Genomic DNA, 25,774 nt, shown 5'->3' with positions numbered 1-25,774 from the left:
CAGACCAGTGGACCCATAATAACACTTCAGACAGACCAGTGGACCCATAATAACACTTCTGACAGACCAGTGGACCCATAATAACACTTCTGACAGACCAGTGGACCCATAATAACACTTCAGACAGACCAGTGGACCATAATAACACTTCAGACAGACCAGTGGACCCATAATAACACTTCAGACAGACCAGTGGACCATAATAACACTTCAGACAGACCAGTGGACCCATAATAACACTTCAGACAGACCTGTGGACCATAATAACACTTCAGACAGACCAGTGGACCCATAATAACACTTCTGACAGACCAGTGGGCTCATAATAACACTTCAGACAGACCAGTGGACCCATAATAACACTTCTGACAGACCAGTGGACCCATAATAACACTTCAGACAGACCAGTGGACCCATAATAACACTTCTGACAGACCAGTGGACCCATAATAACACTTCTGACAGACCAGTGGACCCATAATAACACTTCTGACAGACCAGTGGACCCATAATAACACTTCTGACAGACCAGTGGGCTCATAATAACACTTCAGACAGACCAGTGGACCCATAATAACACTTCTGACAGACCAGTGGACCCATAATAACACTTCAGACAGACCAGTGGATCCATAATAACACTTCTGACAGACCAGTGGGCTCATAATAACACTTCAGACAGACCAGTGGACCCATAATAACACTTCTGACAGACCAGTGGACCCATAATAACACTTCAGACAGACCAGTGGACCCATAATAACACTTCAGACAGACCAGTGGACCCATAATAACACTTCAGACAGACCAGTGGACCCATAATAACACTTCAGACAGACCAGTGGACCCATAATAACACTTCAGACAGACCAGTGGACCCATAATAACACTTCAGACAGACCAGTGGACCCATAATAACACTTCAGACAGACCAGTGGACCCATAATAACACTTCAGACAGACCAGTGGACCCATAATAACACTTCAGACAGACCATAGAACCCATAATAACACTTCAGACAGACCAGCAGACCTATAATAACACTTCAGACAGACCAGTGGACCATAATAACACTTCAGACAGACCAGTGTACCCATAATAACACTTCAGACAGACCAGTGGACCCATAATAACACTTCAGACAGACCAGTGTACCCATAATAACACTTCAGACAGACCAGCAGACCTATAATAACACTTCAGACAGACCAGTGTACCCATAATAACACTTCAGACAGACCAGTGTACCCATAATAACACTTCAGACAGACCATAGGACCCATAATAACACTTCAGACAGACCAGTGGACCATAATAACACTTCAGACAGACCAGTGGACCATAATAACACTTCAGACAGACCAGTGGACCATAATAACACTTCAGACAGACCAGTGGACCATAATAACACTTCAGACAGACCAGTGAACCATAATAACACTTCAGACAGACCAGAGACCCATAATCGTACAATCAATCAGAGAAATTATTCCATGCGTAAATGTGAGCTAATTTACGTTAACTTCACCAAACCTTACTTTGCTCGAGCAGAAATTAACGACATGAAATGCATGTGCGAACTCCCGTCAAATTTGAAGGTCAGCTTCCATTATTATGTTTAACAACAGCTTAAGATAGTCGTCCACGGAGAGAAAAAATAATTAAAAAATTTATTAAATTTATATTACAGAAAGTTTTAAGGACAAATTTATATTACAGAAAGTTTTAAGGACAAATTTATATTACAGAAAGTTTTAAGGACAAATTTATATTACAGAAACTTTTAAGGACAATTAAGTATAATTGTGAATGCATTACCAAGCTGCCAAAATTCTGAGTTTCTCCAGGGTTTCCACAATGCAATGTTTTTCTTGAATGAAAAAGTATTCACAGGATAACAAATTGTATAATGGCTTTTCACAAAGGTGTCGTGTGAATAGTTCCAGCTAGAAAATCCCATTCTCGCAGCTGGATAATAACAATTCCCAGGTAAATGGAAGTACTATAGCACTCATTACCTGCACAGGAATGATCGAACAAAGGCAGCATACAAGTGCAAAGAAGCCTACGGAAGAGTAAGTCTTTTATTACACAATGTTTCACTCAAAGCTGAACTTACACTTGAACGAAATGTTGCATAATGGCTTGGTCTGCTAAACCTGTCGTTGCATTTCCAAGTTCTTCAGCTTTTCGTCTTCCAACCAGAGGCAACGCTAACATAGCTAAGCTTAACTTACAAGTTGAACAAATACATTTTCCCAGCTTCATCATTAGATCAACATCTCCAGCCAAGTAGAGAATTTGAGACACAACAGAGAAACACACGAAGAAAAGCCACAGGCGCAGAACACACTTTTTATACCACAAAGTTTCGCTGTTTGCAAAACTTTATCAAGGTTGATGTTACTGTTGCTGGGCGACCCAGGAAAGGTATTCCCTATAATCCAATTCATTAATGCGTGTGTGTATATTTGTGTGTGCTATGTATGCATAAGAATTTACATGTGTGTGTGTGTGAATGACTTAAGTGAGCATGTGTATGTGCATGTGCGCGAACTGCGCAAAGGTATATATATATATATATATATATATATATATATATATATATATATATATATATATATATATATATATATATATATATATATATATATATATATACGTATATGAAGAATTGAGACACTTATGCAACACATGGGAATCTTTATTGAAGAAACGTTTCGCCACACAGTGGCTTCATCAGTCCAATACAAAGTAGAAATGGGTAAGGAGAGTAGAAGTTTGAGGTAATCAATCCCTCAACCTGGAATCGATGTGTTCAGTCCATCACTCTTGTAGGAAATGCAGCATAGGGCCAGAGAGGTGGCTTATATACTGCGGTGAGATGAGTTGAAGCAGGAGGAGGCGGGATCACAGTGGGACCTGCCACTAGTGTAAGTAGGTCGTCGTCCAAAGGTTGGGCAAGCGTTGAAGTCTTTGTACCAAGATCCCATGATGTTGCAGTGCCCAACCTTTGGACGACGACCTACTTACACTAGTGGCAGGTCCCACTGTGATCCCGCCTCCCCATTTCTACTTTGTATTGGACTGATGAAGCCACTGTGTGGCGAAACGTTTCTTCAATAAAGATTCCCATGTGTTGCATAAGTGTCTCAATTCTTCAACTTGTCGGTTTTCAAAACCATTCATCACACACACACACACACACATGTATATATATATATATATATATATATATATATATATATATATATATATATATATATATATATATATAAACACTGATCTCTGGCTGAAGGAGACTCGAACCTACGAACCTTGGAACAAGGTACGCAGTGCTTTACCAATCTACCCACACTGGACCAATACCTTGGAGTCCAGCTTGCGCTAGACTTTGATCTAAGGCAGCCAGCTATCAGGGAGAAGGCTTACAGCTTTTCATCTCATCCCCTGCATGCAGGGAATGAGATCAGCCTTACCTTGTTCCAAGGTTCGTAAGTTCGAGTCTCATTCAGCCAGAGATCAGTGTGTATAATTCGCCTGCTCTTGCGAATTCCTTGCATTGTTAATATCTCTAGTAAGGCTGATGCATGCAGGGGATGAGATGAAAAGCTGTAAGCCTTCTCTCTGAAAGCTGGCTGTCTTGGATCAAAGTCTAGCGCAAGCTGGACTCCAAGGTATTGGTCCAGTGTGGGTAGATTGGTAAAGCACTGCGTACCTTGTTCTAAGGTTCCCAAGTTCGAGTCTTCTTCAGCCAGAGATCAGTGTTTGTGTATATTTCGCCTGCTCTTGCGAATTCCTTGCATTGTTAATATTTCTAGTAAGGCTGATACATGCAGGGGATGAGATGAAAAGCTGTAAGCCTTCTCCCTGAAAGCTAGCTGCCTTGGATCAAAGTCTAGCGCAAGCTGGACCCCAAGGTATTGGTCCTGTGTGGGTAGATTGGAAAAGCACTGCATACCTTGTTCCAAGGTTCGTAGGTTCGACTCTCCTTCAGCCAGAGATCAGTGTTTGTGTATATTTCGCCTGCTCTTGCGAATTCCTTGCATTGTTAATATCTCTAGTAAGGCTGATGCATGCAGGGGATGAGATGAAAAGCTGTAAGCCTTCTCCCTGAAAGCTGGCTGCCTTGGATCAAAGTCTAGCGCAAGCTGGACTCCAAGGTATTGGTACAGAGTGGGTAGATTGGTAAAGCACTGCGTACCTTGTTCCAAGGTTCGTAGGCTCGAGTCTCCTTCAGCCAGAGATCAGTGTTTGTGTATATTTCACCTGCTCTTGCGAATTCCTTGCATATATATATATATATATATATATATATATATATATATATATATATATATATATATATATATATATATATATATATATATATATATATATATATTTATATATTTATTATTATCACACTGGCCGATTCCCACCAAGGCAGGGTGGCCCGGAAAAGAAAAACTTTCACCATCATTCACTCCATCACTGTCTTGCCAGAAGGGTGCTTTACACTACAGTTTTTAAACTGCAACATTAACACCTCTCCTTCAGAGTGCAGGCACTGTACTTCCCATCTCCAGGACTCAAGTCCGGCCTGCTGGTTTCCCTGAACCCTTTCATAAATGTTACTTTGCTCACACTCCAACAGCACGTCAAGTATTAAAAACCATTTGTCTCCATTCACTCCTATCAAACACGCTCAAGCATGCCTGCTGGAAGTCCAAGCCCCTCGCACACAAAATCTCCTTTACCCCCTCCCTCCAACCTTTCCTAGGCCGACCCCTACCCCGCCTTCCTTCCACTACAGACTGATACACTCTTGAAGTTATTCTGTTTCGCTCCATTCTCTCCACATGTCCGAACCACCTCAACAACCCTTCCTCAGCCCTTTGGACAACAGTTTTGGTAATCCCGCACCTCCTCCTAACTTCCAAACTACGAATTCTCTGCATTATATTCACACCACACATTGCTCTCAGACATGACATCTCCACTGCCTCCAGCCTTCTCCTCGCTGCAACATTCATCACCCATGCTTCACACCCATATAAGAGCGTTGGTAAAACTATACTCTCATACATTCCCCTCTTTGCCTCCAAGGACAAAGTTCTTTGTCTCCACAGACTCCTAAGTGCACCACTCACCCTTTTCCCCTCATCAATTCTATGATTCACCTCATCTTTCATAGACCCATCCGCTGACACGTCCACTCCCAAATATCTGAATACATTCACCTCCTCCATACTCTCTCCCTCCAATCTGATATCCAATCTTTCATCACCTAATCTTTTTGTTATCCACATAACCTTACTCTTTCCTGTATTCACTTTCAATTTTCTTCTTTTGCACACCCTTCCAAATTCATCCACCAATCTCTGCAACTTCTCTTCAGAATCTCCCAAGAGCACAGTGTCATCAGCAAAGAGCAACTGTGACAACTCCCACTTTAGGTGTGATTCTTTATATTTTAATTCCACGCCTCTTACCAAGACCCTCGCATTTACTTCTCTTACAACCCCATCTATAAATATATTAAACAACCACGGTGACATACGGTGAATCTTGTTTCATAAAAAGCAGTTTTGACAATAATATGAATATTTCCTTTGGTTTATATAAATTAGATCCATTTATAATTAATAGAATTTGGGAAGAATTTAATAATACACTGGACAAATAATTTTTAAATTTTCTTGGGTAGAATAGTTTGTGGGGTGAGTTGTGCAAAGGACCTATCCAAGTTGGGTCGGCGCGCATCAGGTGTTTAACCGTTGTGTTGTGGGATCTGATAGTGAGGTGCTGGCCAGACCCCTTATATATCTTCCTTGGAAGCTTTACTTTCATAGTTCCTTGATAATGTGAGTAGTCACGAAAGCGCTTGGAATTTCTCTATTCTTTCAGAGTGGTTGTTTTGCATATATATATATATATATATATATATATATATATATATATATATATATATATATATATATATATATATATATATATAAGTAGGTGTCAAAGCGGCTGAGTGGCTCCTGCAGCTGAGCGCTGTATTCCTGAGTGCTGTATTCCTGAGTGGCTCCTCCTGAAAAGGTCTGCGGGTGAGTGGCTCCCTTTCCAGAGCGGACTCCTTACGCACCCGCGCGCCCGCGCGCCCGCCCGAGCGCCAGCCCGTCCGCGCCGACCTGCGACCTTGACCTAACCCTCGACCACCTCACCCTCGACCACCTCCCCATCGACTACCTCACCCTCGACCACCTCGAACTCACCCCCCCACACACGCCCCCACCCATGCCCCCCACCCACACCCCATGTGCCCGCCTGACCGGGGGCCTGCCTGCGCCGACCCGCGCCCGCCCTCGCGCCCGCCCGCGCCTTCTGCAGCGCCTTCTGCAACATCGTCCGGATAGCCCCCGCTCCCCGAATTTTTTCCGATTTTTTTTCGAATTTTTTTTGAATTTCTTGTGCTATCCTCGGATCAAGTTTTTGAGGTTCCCCCTCCCACCACCCAATTCCACCCCAAATATTCCTGCTCCATCTCCTCGGATCAAGTTTTTCTCGATATCAATAATACAAAGATTTTTCCCCCACACCTCCCACACCCCCACCCCAAAATTCCTGCTCTACTTCCTTGGATCAAGTTTTTTTGGATTCCTCCCTCTGGGGGTAAGCATTCAAAATGAACTCCCACTTGCATCCCAAATTCCCTGCTCCAATTCCTCGGATCAAGTTTTCCCGATATCAATAATACAGAGATTTTCCCCAGCATCCACTTCTACCCCAAGTATTTCTCCTCCATCTCCTCGGATCAAGTTTTTTCTAGATATGAATAATACAAAGACTCCATCTCCTCGGATCAAGTTTTTTTGGATTCCCCCCTCTGGGGGTAAGCATTCAAAATGGACTCCCACTTGCATCCCAAATTCCCTGCTCCAATTCCTCGGATCAAGTTTTTCTCGATAATACAAAGACTCCATCTCCTCGAATCAAGTTTTTGGATTCCTCCCTCTGGGGGTAAGCATTCAAAATGGACTCCCACTTGCATCCCAAATTCAATGCTCCATCTCCTCGGATCAAGTTTTTCTCGATATCAATAATACAAAGATTTCCCCCACCATCCACTTCTACCCTCTATGTCCAAGTATTTCTCCTCCATCTCCTTGGATCAAGTTTTTCTCGATATCAAATAATACAAAGACTCCATCTCCTTGGATCAAGTTTTTTGGATTTCCCCCTCTGGGCGTAAGCATTCAAATGAACTCCCCTTATGGGGCATGGTATTTTCTCTTACTACAGGTCTAAACAAGTGTGACGTCACCCCACCTGTGTTTACTCGGCGGTCAGTGATGTCACGTGATGATCTCACACAGGCTGAATCTTGTTGACTTCCTCCTATGTCAGTGACGTCACGTGATGACCACACACACACACAGGCTGAATCTTGCTGAGCAGACAATAAAATGCAGGATAACACTAATACACAATATTTTCATTTATTTATTTATTATATAACCAATGCATTTCATATACATTTCTGGTAATACAACAAAAAAAATACAAATTCATTGAAAAAAAGATACAATTCATTGATTAAAATCAACATAGAGTAATTCTTTTTATCTTGAAGAAATTCTGTGCATTTTGTTCTGGATCTTCTTCGTCGTCACCATCTCAGTATTACACATTTCATATACAACATAGTGAAAACATTACACATTTTCACTCTTAACCCAGGATAACCCAGATAATTCCACATTTTTTCGTTAATACCCACAACAATCCACAATTTCTTTACAAAATGCAACATAAGTCTAGACATTTTTCTCGTTTTAACTATTTCATCAGAAAAAGTCTGACGAGTCTTATCTGACCGATCTCAGATAACATCTCAGGTCACTCCCCCACGAAGTAACCTTCTCTCTCTCCTTACCCCTTCTCCCACCAACATCTCACAATTTTCACTCATAACCCACAGTTTTTCTCGTTTTAACTATTTCATCAGATAAAGTCACCACAACACTTACAACTTATAACCACTTTTCGATAAATTCACTAATCACAATTTTACATATTACAAAGTTAATACGCACACACACACACACACACACACACACACACACACACACACACACACACACACACACACACACACACACACACACACACACACACACTTTTCTCATCAAAACATTATCAGAAAAACTAACTCAAACACTTTACTTTGAACAACACCAAAAACACCATCAATTACCTTTGAATACTCCAAAAACATCATTCGAACACAGCCAAATCACTACTGAATACTCCCAGAACACCTTCATAAATTCTCCTGAACATCATTTGAACATCTTCAAAAACACTTTTGAATAGCCTCAAAACACCATTTGAGTACTCCCAAATACACCACTGAATACTACTAAAACACCACTGAATGCACTCATAACACCACCAAAATCACCATAAACTAAGATCAACATCACAGACTGACAACCATTTTCACACAAATCCCCTCAAATCACTATAACCAAGACGATTACCAATTTCTATGAGTACACTCTCCTCCAACTAAGATATAACATGAGCGCAAAAAACATGAACACATACCAAACACACACGAACACTTACAGCAGAATCATCTCTTTATCGGTATCTCTAGTTCGACAACACCCACAACCCACAACACCCACATCCCACAATACCCACAACCCACATCACCCACACCCCACAACACCCACAACAACAACCCACAACTTATAACCACTTTTCAGCATCTCTAGTTCGACAACAATACCCACAACCCACAATACCCATAACCCACAACACCCACAACCCACAACACCCACAACAACAACCCACTTATAACATCTTTTTCGATATCTCTATTTCGACAATAATACCCACAACCCTCATCATTTACCAATTTATTCACAATTTTTCCTCTTTCGATACAAATTTTTCCCCTTTTTTTCATTGAATCTTAAAATGTAATGCACATTCCTCCCTACATTACTAAAATTCTAATAAAATCCTCTCCATACCCATCTCCTTGTATCCACATAAATTAATATTATACTCACAACAACTAATCATCTCACTACCCAACTACTGCGACATGTTTCTACACACTCCAATCTTTTCCAGCGTATCATAACTTTTCACTTCCATAATTTCTTTTATAATATTCACACATTACCTTTATTTTCAGTAAATTCCCCCCATACTTCATTAAATTTTTAATACAACCCTCCCCATACCCCTCTCCATCTCACCCACATTTCTTCACACCCACTCACCCGTCTCCCAACACACCTCTTCAGAACAAACACAAAAATCACGTTTCACATCCATAAATGCATCTCATCACCAATCTCAAATCCACTAAAATCACTGTAATTAAGATATTCACAAAATTCTATGACCAACTAACACACACAGACAAATCACTTTACTTTGAACACCTTCAAAACACTCTCATACATCATCATTTGAGACCACCTTTTCTCAATATCTCTTAAGAAATATTCTCTCATCGACAACCTTTATCATCCCACTACAGAACCCCCAGATTACTTCGAACACTCTCATAAATCATTTGAATACTCACATAAACACCTTTAGACATTTTCCAAACAACACTGAAACATTTCCAAGACAACATTTTGATTACTCCCAAATAAGATTTGACATCTCTAATTTATCTACAGTTACGTATTTCATTAAATTGCAACTCATCCCCCAAACTCCTCCCTCATTCTCCAGATTTTTACAACAGTATCAAAAAAACTAACTCATACACTTATGTCATGAGTCATTACCAACACTAACACACACACACACACCACACTTTTACTTTGTACAACACCAAAAACATCAATTTCATTTGATTACTCCAAAAACATCATTTGAACACATTCAAAAAACATCATCAAACTCCTTTGAATACTCCCAAAACGCCACTGAATACTACCAAAACAGCACCGAATACTGCCCAAACAACACTAAAAATCACCAGAAACTAAGATCAACACCACCAACTAACACCCATTTTATAGAAATCCCCTCAAATCACTATAACCAAGACCATCCCACTCACCTCAGACTATTATATAACCTGAGCGCAAAAAAAAAAAAACTCATATATCATTTGAATACTCACAAAAAAAAAAAACCTTTGAACATTTCCAAACAACACCGAAACACAGCAGAATCACCACCAACTGAAAGCATAACTTGTACACACACACTCAAAAAAAAAAAAACAAAAAAAAAAAAAACTAAGACATCCATCAACTATCATCAATGACCACTCATTTTTATAAACATTCACACAAAAAATCACAATCACCAACTCCATACAATATCTAATACACTCCTCTCACTACCACCAACACATACCAGCACAGATAGGGATACCTCCCATGACATCACACTCCATCCTGTGTTTACTTGGCGATCAGCGACGTCACACCCAAACATCTTGTTTCAACCTGTTATATCTCCAATATCTAAGATCACCACAATCAAGACGTTTACCAAATTCTATAATCCCACCACTAAGATCACACATTTTTGCACACATTCTCTTAAAACATCATCATAACGAAGATCACTAAAACTATCTATACTTTTACTAAGATCACATAACATTTTGTCTTCTCTAGCCCACCCACCAATTTACATTCTCATTCACACTTACACATTTCATTAACCGAAATTACATCTCATCCACCAAACTCCTCCCTCATTCTCCAGACTTTACAACATTAGCACACACACACAAAAAAAAAACTAACTCATACACATATGACATGAGACATTACCACAACTAACACACTGACTAACTTTGAACCAACTCTGAACATCACCAAAACACCACTGAACATCTTCAAAAAATACTCTGCACATCATTTGAACACCTTCAAAAACACCATCAAACACCTCCGAATACTCCCAAAACACTACTGATTACCACCAAATCCCCACTGAATACTACCAAAACACCGTCAAAATCACCTGAAACTAAGTTTAGCATCACCAGGATGTTTTAGGGATGATGAGGGTGAGAAATGTGATATGTAATATAGATGAGAAATGATAAATGTGGTATGAATATTTAGTTTGAGAAAAAATGTGTAAACAGTTTTACTTTTTGATGATTATAACAAATTTGGTGGGTAAATTGTATTAATATTTTTAGTTGATGTATAGTTAACACGAACTTAGTAAAGTGATTGTGTATTAGTTGGAGGTGTGACTTAGTTCTGGTAATGTCTCGTGACATGGTAATTTTTTTTGTGCTTATGTCTTACATATTTATTGACAATATGTCAAGTATAGGTTTTGGTGTATGTCTTAGTTATGATGTGTATGTCTTAGTTGGAGGTGAATGTCTTAGATTTGGTGTGTATGTCTCATGTCTTAAATTTGTGATTGAAATGTATAAGTTGTGGGTGTCTGTGTATTATTTTTTTTTTTTTGGTGAAGGTGATATGTTATAGTGCTCATGTTATGTTATAGATGCTGGTGGAAGTGTCGTGGTATTTTTGTGTCTTATTTTTGTGCGAATGTTTAAAAAAATAAGTGTTTTCAGTGATCATAGTAGTTTTGAGATGCATGATCTTAGATTTTTGGTGATCTTGGTGATGAGTGTTGATAGATGATGGTAAACATGATATGGAATTGGTGATCGTAATTTTTGTGTGAATGATTATAAAAATGAGTGTTTTCTGTGATATTAGTGGTGGGGTCATAAAATCTGGTAACCGCCTTGGTTATAGTGTTCTTAGATATTGTGGGTACAACAGGTTGAAACAAGGTGGGTTGGGTGTGTTGTTACTGACCACCAAGTAAACACAGATGGGAGTGTGACGTCACTGGAGGTGACCTCGCCGGTCCTGTGAGGTGTGACATCGTGTGTTGGTGGTAGTGAGGTGAGTGCACTTAGATATTGTCAAATATGATTTTTTTGTGTGAATGTTTATAAAAAATGAGTGTTTTCTGTGATATTAGTGATTTTCGAGGTAAGTGAACATGGGTGATTGTTGTCGGTGGTTGTCTTAGATTTATGTGTGTACAAGATATGTTTTCAGTTGATGGTGATCATGTACTAAGTGTTTGTGTATTAGGTTTGTGTTCAAGTTTTTCTCTTTTTTTTTGCGCCCATGGGGAGGGAGTTCTTGGTTATAGTGATTTGAGGGAATTTCTATAAAAAGGGTATTAGCTGGTGATGCTAAACTTAGTTTCTGGTGATTTTGACGGTGTTTTGGTAGTATTCAGTGGTGATTTGGTAGTAATCAGTAGTGTTTTGGGAGTATTCGGAGGTGTTTGATGGTGTTTTTGAAGGTGTTCAAATGATGTGCAGAGTATTTTTTGAAGATGTTCAGTGGTGTTTTGGTGATGATCAGAGTTGGTTCAAAGTTAGTCAGTCTGTTAGTTGTGGTAATGTCTCATGTCATATGTGTATGAGTCAGTTTTTTTTTTGTGCTAATGTTGTAAAGTCTGGAGAATGAGGGAGGAGTTTGGTGGATGAGATGTAATTTCGGTTAATGAAATGTGTAAGTGTGAATGAGAATGTAAATTGGTGGGTGGGTTAGAGAAGACAAAATGTTATGTGATCTTAGTAAAAGTATAGATAGTTTTAGTGATCTTCGTTATGATGATGTTTTAAGAGAATGTGTACAAAAATGTGTGATCTTAGTGGTGGGGTTATAGAATTTGGTAAACGTCTTGATTGTGGTGATCTTAGATATTGGAGATATAACAGGTTGAAACAAGATGTTTGGGTGTGACGTCGCTGATCGCCAAGTAAACACAGGATGGAGTGTGATGTCATGGGAGGTATCCCTATCTGTGCTGGTATGTGTTGGTGGTAGTGAGAGGAGTGTATTAGATATTGTATGGAGTTGGTGATTGTGATTTTTTGTGTGAATGTTTATAAAAATGAGTGGTCATTGATGATAGTTGATGGATGTCTTAGTTTTTTTTTTTTTTTTTTTTTTTGTGTGTACATGTTATGCTTTCAGTTGGTGGTGATCCTGCTGTAAGTGTTTCGGTGTAGTTTGGAAATGTTCAAAGGAGTTTTTTTTTTTGTGAGTATTCAAATGATATATGAGTTTTTTTTTGCGCTCAGGTTATATAATAGTCTGAGGTGAGTGGGATGGTCTTGGTTATAGTGAATTGAGGGGATTTCCATAAAATGGGTGTTAGTTGGTGGTGTTGATCTTAGTTTCTGGTGATTTTTAGTGTTGTTTGGGCAGTATTCAGTGCTGTTTTGGTAGTATTCAGTGGTGTTTTGGGAGTATTCAAAGGAGTTTGATGATGTTTTTTGAATGTGTTCAAATGATGTTTTTGGAGTAATCAAATGTAATTGATGTTTTTGGTGTTGTACAAAGTAAAAGTGTGGTGTGTGTGTGTGTGTGTGTTAGTGTTGGTAATGACTCATGACATAAGTGTATGAGTTAGTTTTTGTGATACTGTTGTAAAAATCTGGAGAATGAGGGAGGAGTTTGGGGGATGAGTTGTAATTTAATGAAATTTGTAAGTGTAGATAAATTAGAGATGTCAAATCTTATTTGGGAGTAATCAAAATGTTGTCTTGGAAATGTTTCAGTGTTGTTCGGAAAATGTGCAAAGGTGTTTATGTGAATATTCAAATGATTTATGTGAGTGTTCGAAGTAATCTGGGGGTTCTGTAGTGGGATGATAAAGGTTGTCGATGAGAGAATATTTCTTAAGAGATATTTACAAAAGGTGGTCTCAAATGATGATGTATGAGAGTGTTTTGAAGGTGTTCAAAGTAAAGTGAGTTGTCTGTGTGTGTTAGTTGGTTATAGAATTTTGTGAATATCTTGGTTACAGTGATTTTAGTGGATTTGAGATGGGTGATGAGATGCATTTATGGATGTGAAATGTGATTTTTGTGTTTGTTCTGAAGAGGTGTGTTGGGAGACGGGTGAGTGGGTGTGAAGAAATGTGGGTGAGATGGAGAGGGGTATGGAGAGGGTTGTATTAAAAATTTAATGAAATATGGGGGGATTTTACTGAAAATAAAGGTAATGTGTGAATATTATAAAAGAAATTATAGAAGTGAAAAGTTATGATACACTGGAAAAGATTGGAGTGTGTAGAAACATGTCGCAGTAGTTGGGTAGTGAGATGATTAGTTGTTGTGAGTATAATATTAATTTATGTGGATACAAGGAGATGGGTATGGAGAGGATTTTATTAGAATTTTAGTAATGTAGGGAGGAATGTGCATTACATTTTAAGATTCAATAAAAAAAAGGGGAAAAATTTGTATCGAAAGAGGAAAAATTGTGAATAAATTGGTAAGTGATGAGGGTTGTGGGTATTGTTGTCGAACTAGAGATATCGAAAAAGATGTCATAAGTGGGTTGTTGCTGTGGGTATTGTGGGTTGTGGGGTGTTGTGGGTTGTGGGTGTTGTGGGTTGTGGGTGTTGTTGTCGAACTAGAGATACCGAAAAGATGTTATAAGTGGGTTGTTGTTGTGGGTGATGTGGGTTGTGGGTGTTGTGGGTTGAGGGTGTTGTGGGTTGTGGGTATTGTTGTCGAACTAGAGATACTAAAAAAGATGTTATAAGTGGGTTGTTGTTGTGGGTGTTGTGGGTTGTGAGTGTTGTGGGTTGTGGGTGTTGTTGTCGAACTAGAAATGCTGAAAAGTGGTTATAAGGTGTGGGTTGTTGTTGTGGGTGTTGTGGGGTGTGGGTTATGAGGGTTGTGGGTGTTGTGGGATGTGGGTGTTGTGGGTTGTGGGTGTTGTTGTCGAATTAGAGATACCGAAAAAGAAATGATTCTGTTGTATGTGTTCGTGTGCGTTTGGTTTGTGTTCATGTTTTTGCGCTCATGTTATGTCTTAGTTGGAGGAAAGTGTACTAGTAGAAATTGGTAATCGTCTTGGTTATAGTGATTTGAGGGGATTTGTGTGAAAATGGTTGTCAGTCTGTGATGTTGATCTTAGTTTATGAGTGTATTCAGTGGTGTTTTAGTAGTATTCAGTGGTGTATTTAGGAGTACTCAAATGGTGTTTTGAGGCTATTCAAAGGTGTTTTTGAAGGTGTTCAAATGATGTGCAGGAGTATTTATGAAGGTGCTCTGGGAGTATTCAGTGGTGATTTGGCTGTGTTCGAATGATGTTTTTGGAGTATTCAAAGGTAATTGATGGTGTTTTTGGTGTTGTTCAAAGTACAGTGTTTGAGTTAGTTTTTGTGATAATGTTGTGATGAGAAAAGTGTGTGTGTGTGTGTGTGGGTGTGTGTGTGTGTGTGTGTGTGTGTGTGTGTCTGTGTGTGTGTGTGTGTGTGTGTGTGCGTATTAACTTCGTAATATGTAAAATTATGATTAGTGAATTTATCGAAAAGTGGTTATAAGTTGTAAGTGTTGTGGTGACTTTATCTGATGAAATAGTTAAAACGAGAAAAACTGTGGGTTATGAGTGAAAATTGTGAGATGTTGGTGGGAGAAGGGGTAAGGAGAGAGAGAAGGTTACTTCGTGGGGGAGTGACCTGAGATGTTATCTGAGATCGGTCAGATAAGACTCGCCAGACTTTTTCTGATGAAATAGTTAAAACGAGAAAAATGTCTAGACTTGTGTTGTATTTTGTAAAGAAATTGTGGATTGTTGTGGGTATTAACGAAAAAATGTGGAATTATTTGGGTTATCCTGGGTTAAGAGTGAAAATGTGTAATGTTTTCACTATGTTGTATATGAAATGTGTAATACTGAGATGGTGACGACGAAGAAGATCCAGAACAAAATGCACAGAATTTCTTCAAGATAAAAAGAATTACTCTATGTTGATTTTAATCAATGAATTGTATCTTTTTTTCAATGAATTTGTATTTTTTTTGTTGTATTACCAGAAATGTATATGAAATGCATTGGTTGTATAATAAATAAATAAATGAAAATATTGTGTATTAGTCTTATCCTGCATTTTATTGTCTGCTCGACAAGATTCAGCCTGTGTGTGTGTGTGGTCATCACGTGACGTCACTGACATAGGAGGAAGTCAACAAGATTCAGCCTGTGTGTGTGAGGTCATCACGTGACGTCACTGACCGTCGAGTAAACACAGGTGGGGTGACGTCACACTTGTTTAGACCTGTAGTAAGAGAAAATACCATGCCCCATAGGGGGAGTTCATTTGAATGCTTACCCCCAGAGGGGGGAATCCAAAAAACTTGATCCAAGGAGATGGAGTCTTTGTATTATTTGATATCGAGAAAAACTTGATCCAAGGAGATGGAGGAGAAATACTTGGACATAGAGGGTAGAAGTGGATGGTGGGGGAAATCTTTGTATTATTGATATCGAGAAAAACTTGATCCGAGGAATTGGAGCAGGGAATGCTTACCCCCAGAGGGGGGAATCCAAAAAACCTTGATCCGAGGAGATGGAGTCTTTGTATTATCGAGAAAAAACTTGATCCACGGAGATGGAGGAGAAATACTTGCGGTAGAAGTGGGTGGTGTGAGGTGAGGGGGGAAAATCTTTGTATTATTGATATCGAGAAAAACTCGATCCAAGGAGATGGAGCAGGAATTTGGAATGCAATTGCGAAACCATTTTGAATGCTTACCCCCAGAGGGGAATCCAAAAAAACTTGATCCGAGGAAGTGGAGTCTTTGTATTATTGATATCGAGAAAAACTTGATCCGAGGAGATGGAGCAGGAATATTTGGTGTGGGAGTGGGTGGTGGGAGGGGTACCCATAGGGGGAAACTTAAAAAATTTGATCCGACGAGATGGAGAGCACAAGAAAATGAAATTCAAAAAAAATTCGAAAAAAATCGGAAAAAAATTCGGGGAGCGGGGGCGATCCGAACGACGCTGCAGAAGACGCAGGCGGGCGCGAGGGCGGGCGCGGGCAGGCGCGAGGGTGGGCGCGTGGGTGCGAGGCGGGTGGGGGCGCGGGGGAGGCACGGGGGGCGTGGGTGGGGGGTTGAGTGTGAGGTGGTCGAGGTTGAGGTCAAGGTGGTCGAGGTTGAGGTCAAGGTCGCGGGTCGGCGCAGACGGGCTGGGGCTTGGGCGGGCACGGAAGGAGTCCGCTCAGCCGTAGGAGCCACTCAGCCGCAGACCTTTTCAGGAGGAGCCACTCAGGAATACAGCGCTCAGGAATACAGCGCTCAGCCGCAGGAGCCACTCAGCCACTTTGACACCTACTTATATATATATATATATATATATATATATATATATATATATATATATATATATATATATATATATATATATATATATATATATATATAAATGTATATATCACTGAACAATTAATTTTGCCAGAATCAGAAGTCTATAAGGAGATTGTGTCATTTCCAGCAGGATCTGGAAGAGGTTACACTGGAATTCGACCTCAGCACCTCAAAGAGATGGTAAATCCAGTACTCGGTGCATCTGCATCAATTCTCACCGAGTTAACAACTTTCATCAATCACTGTCTGTCAGTGCGAATCTGAGAAGAAATTAAACCATTCTTTTTTGGAACCTCACTATGTGCTTTGAAGAAGAAGGATGGGGGAATCAGACCCATTGCTGTTGGTAACACTCTTCGCCGTCTCGTTGCCAAAGCAGCAGTAAGAAACATTCGCCTAGTAGCTACCAGTTTACTCCAGCCACACCAACTGGGCTTTGGGGTCTCTCAAGGCATTGAAGCCGCAGCTCATGCTGCAAGGGCCTACATCAGGGACCTACCAGAAGACAAGGCCATAGTCAAACTTGAGTTTAGAAATACCTTAAATATGGTGAAGAGAGATGTAGTCTTGCCAGCTGTTCGTGACCGGTTCCCCAGTCTTTTTCCCTTCATTTCAGCTGGGTACAGCAAACCCTCAATTCTTTTGTTTGGAGAACATGAAATTCTCTCATCAGAGGGTGTTCAACAGGGTAACCCACTCACTCCACTTCTCTTCTGCTTGGCAGTAAGAGAACTAACGTCCAGCCTACACAGCGAGCTCAACATCTTGTACCTGGATGATGGCACTCTGGCAGGTACTGAAGAGTCCCTGTTAGAGGACCTACAACTGGTGAAAACACAGGGAGAAGACTTGGGACTCATCCTCAATTCCTCCAAGTGTGAAATCATCACAGCGAACCAGGAAATAATCAATGCCGTGTGAAGAATCCTCCCAGAAGTCACTACAAGCAGTCCGCCCAACAGTACCCTCCTGGGAGCACCACTGGGTCACCAGGCCATCGACACTGTCCTCAAGGAAAAATTGAATGACCTGATGAGAATGGAGGAGAGAATAAGCGATCTTTATGCCCATCATAAAAATCTTCGAAAGAGTGATGAGACGGCAGGCTACAAATTTCATGGACCAGCACAAGCAATATAACCCGAACCAGCATGGTTTTAGAGCAGGACGATCATGTCTGTCACAGCTGCTGAACCATTATGACAGAATTACGGAGGCACTGGAAGACGACCAAAACGCAGATGTGATTTACACAGATTTTGCAAAGGCGTTTGACAAATGCGATCATGGAGTGATAGCGCACAAAATGAAGGCCATGGGCATTACGGGGAAGGTAGGCAGATGGGTTTTCGGTTTCCTAACACACAGAACACAAAAAGTAGTAGTGAACAGGGCAAGATCCAGCATCATCGAGGTCAAAAGCTCAGTGCCCCAAGGCACTGTCCTGGCACCTTTGCTATTCCTCATCCTCATAGCAGACATAGACAAAAACATCCAGCACACTAAAATAAGCATGAAAGTCAGTACGGTAGAGGACACTGAAAAAGTACAGGAAGACATAAACTGGGTTTTCCAGTGGGCAGTGGAAAACAACATGACGTTCAATGGTGATAGGTTCCAGCTGCTTAGGTATGGAAAGAATGAAGAACTCAAAAGGAGTACTATTTACAAAACTCAAGAGTGTCACCAAATAGAACGTAAGGAACACGTAAAAGACCTAGGAATAATTATGTCAGCGGACCTTTCTTTTAAAGACCATAACAAGACAAAGATCACGACAGCCAGGAAGATGACTGGGTGGGTACTGAGAACTTTCAAAACAAGGGAAACAATGCCGATGGTGACATTCTTCAAATCGTTAGTGCTCCCTCACTTAGAATATTGCTCAGTGCTGACGGCCCCGTTCAGGGCAGGAGAAATATCGGAGCTGGAACAAATACAGAGATCGTTTACGGCTCACATTGAGCCAGTAAAGCACCTACACTACTGGGAACGCCTGCAAGTCTTGAACATGTACTCATTGGAGCGGAGGTGAGAGAGGTACATGATAATATATACCTGGAGGGTACTCGAGGGCTTGGTCCTAAATCTGCACACTGCCATAACAACATACTGGAGTGAGAGATATGGGAGGAAGTGTACAATAAACCCAGTGAGGAGCAGGGGTGCGGTGGGGACAATAAGGGAACACTGTATCAACATCTGGGGTCCCAGACTTTTCAACATCTTACAAGAAGATATCAGAAACACTGCTGGAACAAGTGTTGAAGCCTTCAAGAGGAAAAAGGACAAGTATCTTCACCAGGTGCCAGATCAACCAGGCTGTAATGGATATGTGGGGCAGCGGGCCTCCAGCAGCAACAGCCTGGTTGACCAGGCGAGCACCAGACGAGCCTGGCCCATGGCCGGGCTCATAGATATGCTCTCGAAATTCTTCAAAGGTTCAAAGGTATAAGAGAGATTTCGTTCGGATTTTTAACCCCGGAGGGCTAGCCACCCAGGATAACCCAAGAAAGTCAGTGCGTCATCGAGGACTGTCTAACTTATTTCCATTGGGGTCCTTAATCTTGTCCCCCAGGATGCGACCCACACCAGTCGACTAACACCCAGGTACCTATTTGCTGCTAGGTGAACAGGACAACAGGTGTAAGGAAACGTGTCGAAATGTTTCCACCCGCCGGGAATCGAACCCGGGCCCTCCATGTGTGAAGCGGGAGCTTTAGCCACCAGGTGTCTTGCTATGCTAAGACTCACTTACTTCCTGAGGTGTGCACCCTCTTTTGACAACCCAACACTCGACGAATATGACGCACCTGAGATCAACTTTTAAGAAGACACTGAACCTGTCACTAGAGGATCAGCAATGGGATCAGGCAACCCTCCCAGTGCGACTGGGACGTATAGGGGTGCGCAAAGCAACGCATGTTGCTTTACCTGCTTTTCTGTCTTCGTGTTTGGCTTCCAGTGCATTAGTCAAGAAGATTGTTCCCGAACGCTTGAGAGACATGGTATGAGCTCAAGACCCCAGGTTTACTGAATCAGTGATTCGGTGGGACACCCTTGCAGACTCCTCCAGTAGACAAGCTCCTCCCAAAGAACACAAACAGTCCCATTGGGACAAACCGATCATGGAAAAAATCGTCAAAACAATGCTCACCAACGCACCAGGAAAGGACAAAGCTCGTCTCCTGGCAGTGAAGGCACCACACTCAGGAGATTTCCTTTTAGCTGTTCCCAATTCCTCCCTGGGCACTCGACTCAACCCACAGACCATTCGGATTGGTGTTGCTCTTCACCTACCAGCCCCCCATCCTCACCGAACATAGGTGTATTTGCGGCAGGGCGACGGCTGATCAATTCGGACTTCATGGATTCTTGTGTCACACAGAAGGGAAGTGTGCCAGACATGAGGTCAATGACATCATAAAGAGAAGCCTCGCCACAGCCCATTGCCCAGCTCAACGGGAACCCCGAGTGCAGAGGTCTGGCGGAAGTCAAAAGCGTCCTGATGCAGCCACTATGCTACCCAGGAAGGATGGAAAGCAGATTGCCTGGGACTACACCTGTGCCGCCACATTGGCAGACACCTGCTTGCCATACTCTGTAGTGGAAGGGGGTGGAGCTGCCAGCCACAGAGAGACCCAGAAGATCCGAAAACATGAAGGCCTTCCCCTTTGTTATATCTTCATCCCAATATGGTCGGAGACCCTTGGAGCATGAGGTAAGTGTGCTCTAAAGTTCCTCAAAGAGCTGGGTGAAAAGCTCGTCATAGAAACCAAGGATCACAGGGCGACCAGCTTCCTCTTTCAGAGACTCAGTGTTGCGATCCAGAGAGGAAATGCCTGCAGCATTCTGGGCACGCGGCCCACCGCAGGGGAGCTGGACGAAGTATTCGAGATGTAGCTCTGAGTTGTTATCTATATTGTTTTACTTTCTATTGCATTTTTGTGACTGTTTGGCCAATGTATTTTGTCTTTAAATAAGGTATCTATAAAATATAGGAGGTGGTAGGAGAAAACAATTTTCAAACAGCTTCAATGAGAACCTTGAGTATTCCTTGAAGCAAGTTTATTCTTTTCTCTGAGGATGAGGGTCCCCAGGACAGTTCTAGAGGTGGTACTTCCCCATGAGGGTCCTGGGGCCCCTCATCCTCAGAGAAAAGAATAAACTTGCTTCAAGGAAAACTCAAGGTTCTCATTGAAGCTGTTTGAAAATTGTTTTCTCCTACCGCCCCCCATAGGTAGTAGGTTGGTAGACAGCAACCACCCAGGGAGGTACTACCGTCCTGCCAAGTGAGTGTAAAACGAAAGCCTGTAATTGTTTTACATGATGGTAGGACTGCTGGTGTCTTTTGTCTGTCTCATAAATATGCAAGATTACAGGCATGTCTTGCTACTTCTACTTACACTTAGGTCACACTACACATACATGTACACGTTTATTTATACACACTCATCTGAGTTTTCTTTGATTTTATCTTAATAGTTCTTGGTCTTATTACTTTTCCTTTTATATCCATGGGGAAGTGGAATAAGAATCTTTCCTCCGTAAGCCATGCGTGTTGTAAAAGTCAACTAAAATGCCGGGAACAATGGGCTAGTAACCCCTTTTCTTGTAAAGATTACTAAAAAGAATAATAAGAAGAAAATTGTCAAAGTGGGAAGTCTGAATGTGCGTGGATGTTGTGCAAATGATAAGAAAGAGATGATTGTGGATGTTATGAATGAGAAGAAGCTGGATGTCCTGGCTTTAAGTGAAAGTTGAAGGGGGTGGGAGAGTTTCAATGGAGAGGAATAAATGGGATTAGGTCAGGGGTTTCAAAAAGAGTTAGACCTAAAGAAGGAGTAGCAGTAATGTTGAAGGATAAGCTATGGCAGGAAAAGAGGGGCTATAAATGTATTAATTCAAGGATTATGTGGAGTAAAATAAAGATTGGATGTGAAAAGTGGGTTATAATAAGCGTGTATGCACCTGGAGAAGAGAGAAGTGTAGAGGAGAGAGATAGATTTTGGGAAATGTTGAGTGAATGCGTGGGGAGTTTTGAATCAAGTGTGAGAGTAATGGTGGTTGGGGATTCCAATGCTAAAGTGGGTAAAAATGTTATGGAGGGAGTAGTAGGTAAATTTGGGGTACCAGGGGTAAATGTAAATTGGGAGCCTTTAATTGAGCTATGTATAGAAAGAGATTTGGCAATAAGTAATACATATTTTATGAAAAAGAGGATAAATAAATATACAAGGTGTGATGTAGCACGTAATGAAAGTAGTTTATTAGATTATGTATTGGTGGATAAAAGGTTGATGGGTAGGCTCCAGGATGTACATGTTTATAGAGGGGCAACTGATATATCGGATCATTATTTAGTTGTAGCTACAGTTAGAGTAAGAGGTAGATGGGAAAAGAGGAAGGTGGCAACAACAAGTAAGAGGGAGGTGAAAGTGTATAAACTAAGGGAGGAGGAAGTTCGGGTGAGATATAAGCGATTATTGGCAGAAAGGTGGGCTAGTGCAAAGATGAGTAGTGGGGGGGGGGGTTGAAGAGGGTTGGAATAGTTTTAAAAATGCAGTATTAGAATGTAGGGCAGAAGGTTGTGGTTATAGGAGGGTGGGTGCAGGAGGAAAGAGGAGTGATTGGTGGAATGATGAAGCAAAAGGTGTGATAAAAGAGAAAAAGGTAGCTTGCGAGAGGTTTTTACAAAACAGAAATGTTACAAGAAGAGCAGAGTATATGGAGAGTAAAAGAAAGGTGAAGAGAGTGGTGAGAGAGTGCAAAAGGAGAGCAGATGATATAGTGGGGGAGGCACTGTCAAGAAATTTTAATGAAAATAAGAAAAAATTTTGGAGTGAGTTAAACAAGTTAAGAAAGCCTAGGGAAAGTATGGATTTGTCAGTTAAAAACAGAGTAGGGGAGTTAGTAGATGGGGAGATGGAGGTATTAGGTAGATGGCGAGAATATTTTGAGGAACTTTTAAATGTTAACGAATAAAGAGAGGCGGTAATTTCATGCACTGGTCAGGGAGGTATACCATCTTTTAGGAGTGAAGAAGAGCAGAACGTTAGTGTTGGGGAGGTACGTGAGGCATTACGTAGAATGAAAGGGGGTAAAGCAGCTGGAACTGATGTGATCATGACAGACATGTTAAAAGCAGGGGGGATATAGTGTTGGAGTGGTTGGTACTTTTGTTTAATAAATGTATGAAAGAGGGGAAGGTACCTAGGGATTGGCGGAGAGCATGTATAGTCCCTTTATATGAAGGGAAAGGGGACAAAAGATGTTGTAAAAATTATAGAGGAATAAGTTTACTGAGTATACCAGGAAAAGTGTACGGTAGGGTTATAATTGAAAGAATTAGAGGTAAGACAGAATGTGGGATTGCGGATGAGCAAGGAGGTTTCAGAGTGGGTAGGGGATGTGTAGATCAAGTGTTTACATTGAAGCATATATGTGAACAGTATTTAGATAAAGGTAGGGAAGTTTTCATTGCATTTATGGATTTAGAAAAGGCATATGATAGAGTGGATAGAGGAGCAATGTGGTAGATGTTGCAAGTATATGGAAAAGGTGGTAAGCTATTAAATGCTGTAAAGAGTTTTTATGAGGATAGTGAGGCTCAGGTTAGGGTGTGTAGAAGAGAGGGAGACTACTTCCCGGTAAAAGTAGGTCTTAGACAGGGATGTGTAATGTCACCATGATTGTTTAATATATTTATAAATGGGGTTGTAAAAGAAGTAAATGCTAGGGTGATCGGGAGAGGGGTGGGATTAAATTATGTGGAATCAAATTTAAAATGGGAATTGAAAAATTGCAAAGGTTAGTAGATGAGTTTGGGAATGTGTGTAAAGGCAGAAAGTTGAAAGTGAACATAGAAAAAGAGTAAGGTGATGAGGGTATCAAATGATTTAGATAAAGAAAAATTGGATATCAAATTGGGGAGGAGGAGTATGGAAGAAGTGAATGTTTTCAGATACTTGGGAGTTGACGTGTCGGGGGATAGTTTTATGAAGAATGAGGTTAATCATAGAATTGATGAGGGGAAAAAGGTGAGTGGTGCGTTGAGATACATGTGGAGTAAAAAAACGTTATCTATGGAGGCAAAGAAGGGAATGTATGAAAGTATAGTAGTACCAACACTCTTATATGGGTGTGAAGCTTGGGTGGTAAATGCAGCAGCGAGGAGACGGCTGGAGACAGTGGAGATGTCCTGTTTAAGGGCAATGTGTGGTGTAAATATTATGCAGATAATTCGGGGTGTGGAAATTAGGAAAAGGTGTGGAGTTAATAAAAGTATTAGTCAGGGGGCAGAAGAGGGGTTGTTGAGGTGGTTTGGTCCTTTAGAGAGAATGGATCAAAGTAGAATGACATGGAAAGCATATAAATCTATAAGGGAAGGAAGGCGGGGTAGGGGTTGTCCTCGAAAGGGTTGGAGAGAGGGGGTAAAGGAGGTTTTGTGGGCGAGGAGCTTGGACTTCCAGCAAGCGTGCGTGAGCGTGTTAGGAGTGAATGGAGACGAATGGTACTTGGGACCTGACGATCTGTTGGAGTGTGAGCAGGGTAATATTTAGTGAAGTCATACAGGGAAACCGGTTATTTTCATATAGTCGGACTTGAGTCCTGGAAATGGGAAGTACAATGCCTGCACTTTAAAGGAGGGGTTCGGGATATTGGCAGTTTGGAGGAATATGTTGTGTATCTTTATACGTATATGCTTCTAAACTGTTGTATTCTGAGCACCTCTGCAAAAACAGTGATAATGTGTGAGTGTGGTGAAAGTGTTGAATGATTATAAAAGTATTTTCTTTTTGGGAATTTTCTTTCTTTTTTGGGTCACCCTGCCTCGGTGGGAGACGGCCGACTTGTTGAATAATATATATATATATATATATATATATATATATATATATATATATTTATATATGTGTGTGTGTGTGTGTGTGTTGTGTGTGTTGTGTGTGTTGTGTGTGTTTGTGTGTGTATGTGTGTGTGTATGTGTGTGTGTATGTATGTGTGTGTATGTGTGTGTGTATGTGTGTATGTGTGTATATGTGCGTGTATATGAGTGTGTGCATATGTGTGTGTGTGTGTGTGTTTGAGAGTATCTGTGTGTGTATGTGTGTATGTATACTCACCTATTTGTATTCACCTATTTGTGGCTGCAGGGGTCGACACTCAGCCCCTGGCACCGCCTCTTCACTGACCGCTACAGAGTCCTCTCTCTCCCTGCCCCTTGAGCTTTATCATTCCTCGCCTTAAAACTATTTATGGTTCCTGCCTCCACTGCATCATTTGCCAGACTAATCCACTTCCTTACAACTGTATGGCTGAAGAAATAATTAATAACATCCCTTAGACTCATCTGAGTCTTCAGCTTCCATTTGCCACCCCTTGTTTCCGTGTCCCATCTCTGGAACATCCTGTCTTTGTCCACCTTATCTATTCCTCGCAGTATTTTGCATGTCGTTATCATGTCTTCCCTAGCCATCCTGTCCTCCAGTGTCGTCGGGCCGATTTCCCTTAACCTTTCTTCGTCGGACACTCTCCTTAGCTCTCTTGTCGCAAATCTTTGCACTTTCTCTTACTTCTTGACG

The 25,774-nt window shown here is 41.1% G+C and overlaps 1 long non-coding RNA gene across 1 annotated transcript in view; it reads right to left on the bottom strand.

The window, feature by feature from the left end:
• The window catches only part of LOC138852443 (uncharacterized), a 656,097-nt gene that overhangs the window by 71,095 nt on the left and 559,228 nt on the right, over positions 1 to 25,774 (bottom strand). The gene's annotated exons all lie outside the window — the stretch shown is intronic.

This window comes from Cherax quadricarinatus, chromosome 8 (genome assembly GCF_038502225.1).
Source record: "Cherax quadricarinatus isolate ZL_2023a chromosome 8, ASM3850222v1, whole genome shotgun sequence".
Classification (NCBI taxonomy): Eukaryota; Metazoa; Arthropoda; class Malacostraca; order Decapoda; family Parastacidae; genus Cherax; species Cherax quadricarinatus.
This window is presented reverse-complemented; position numbering and strand designations above follow the sequence as displayed.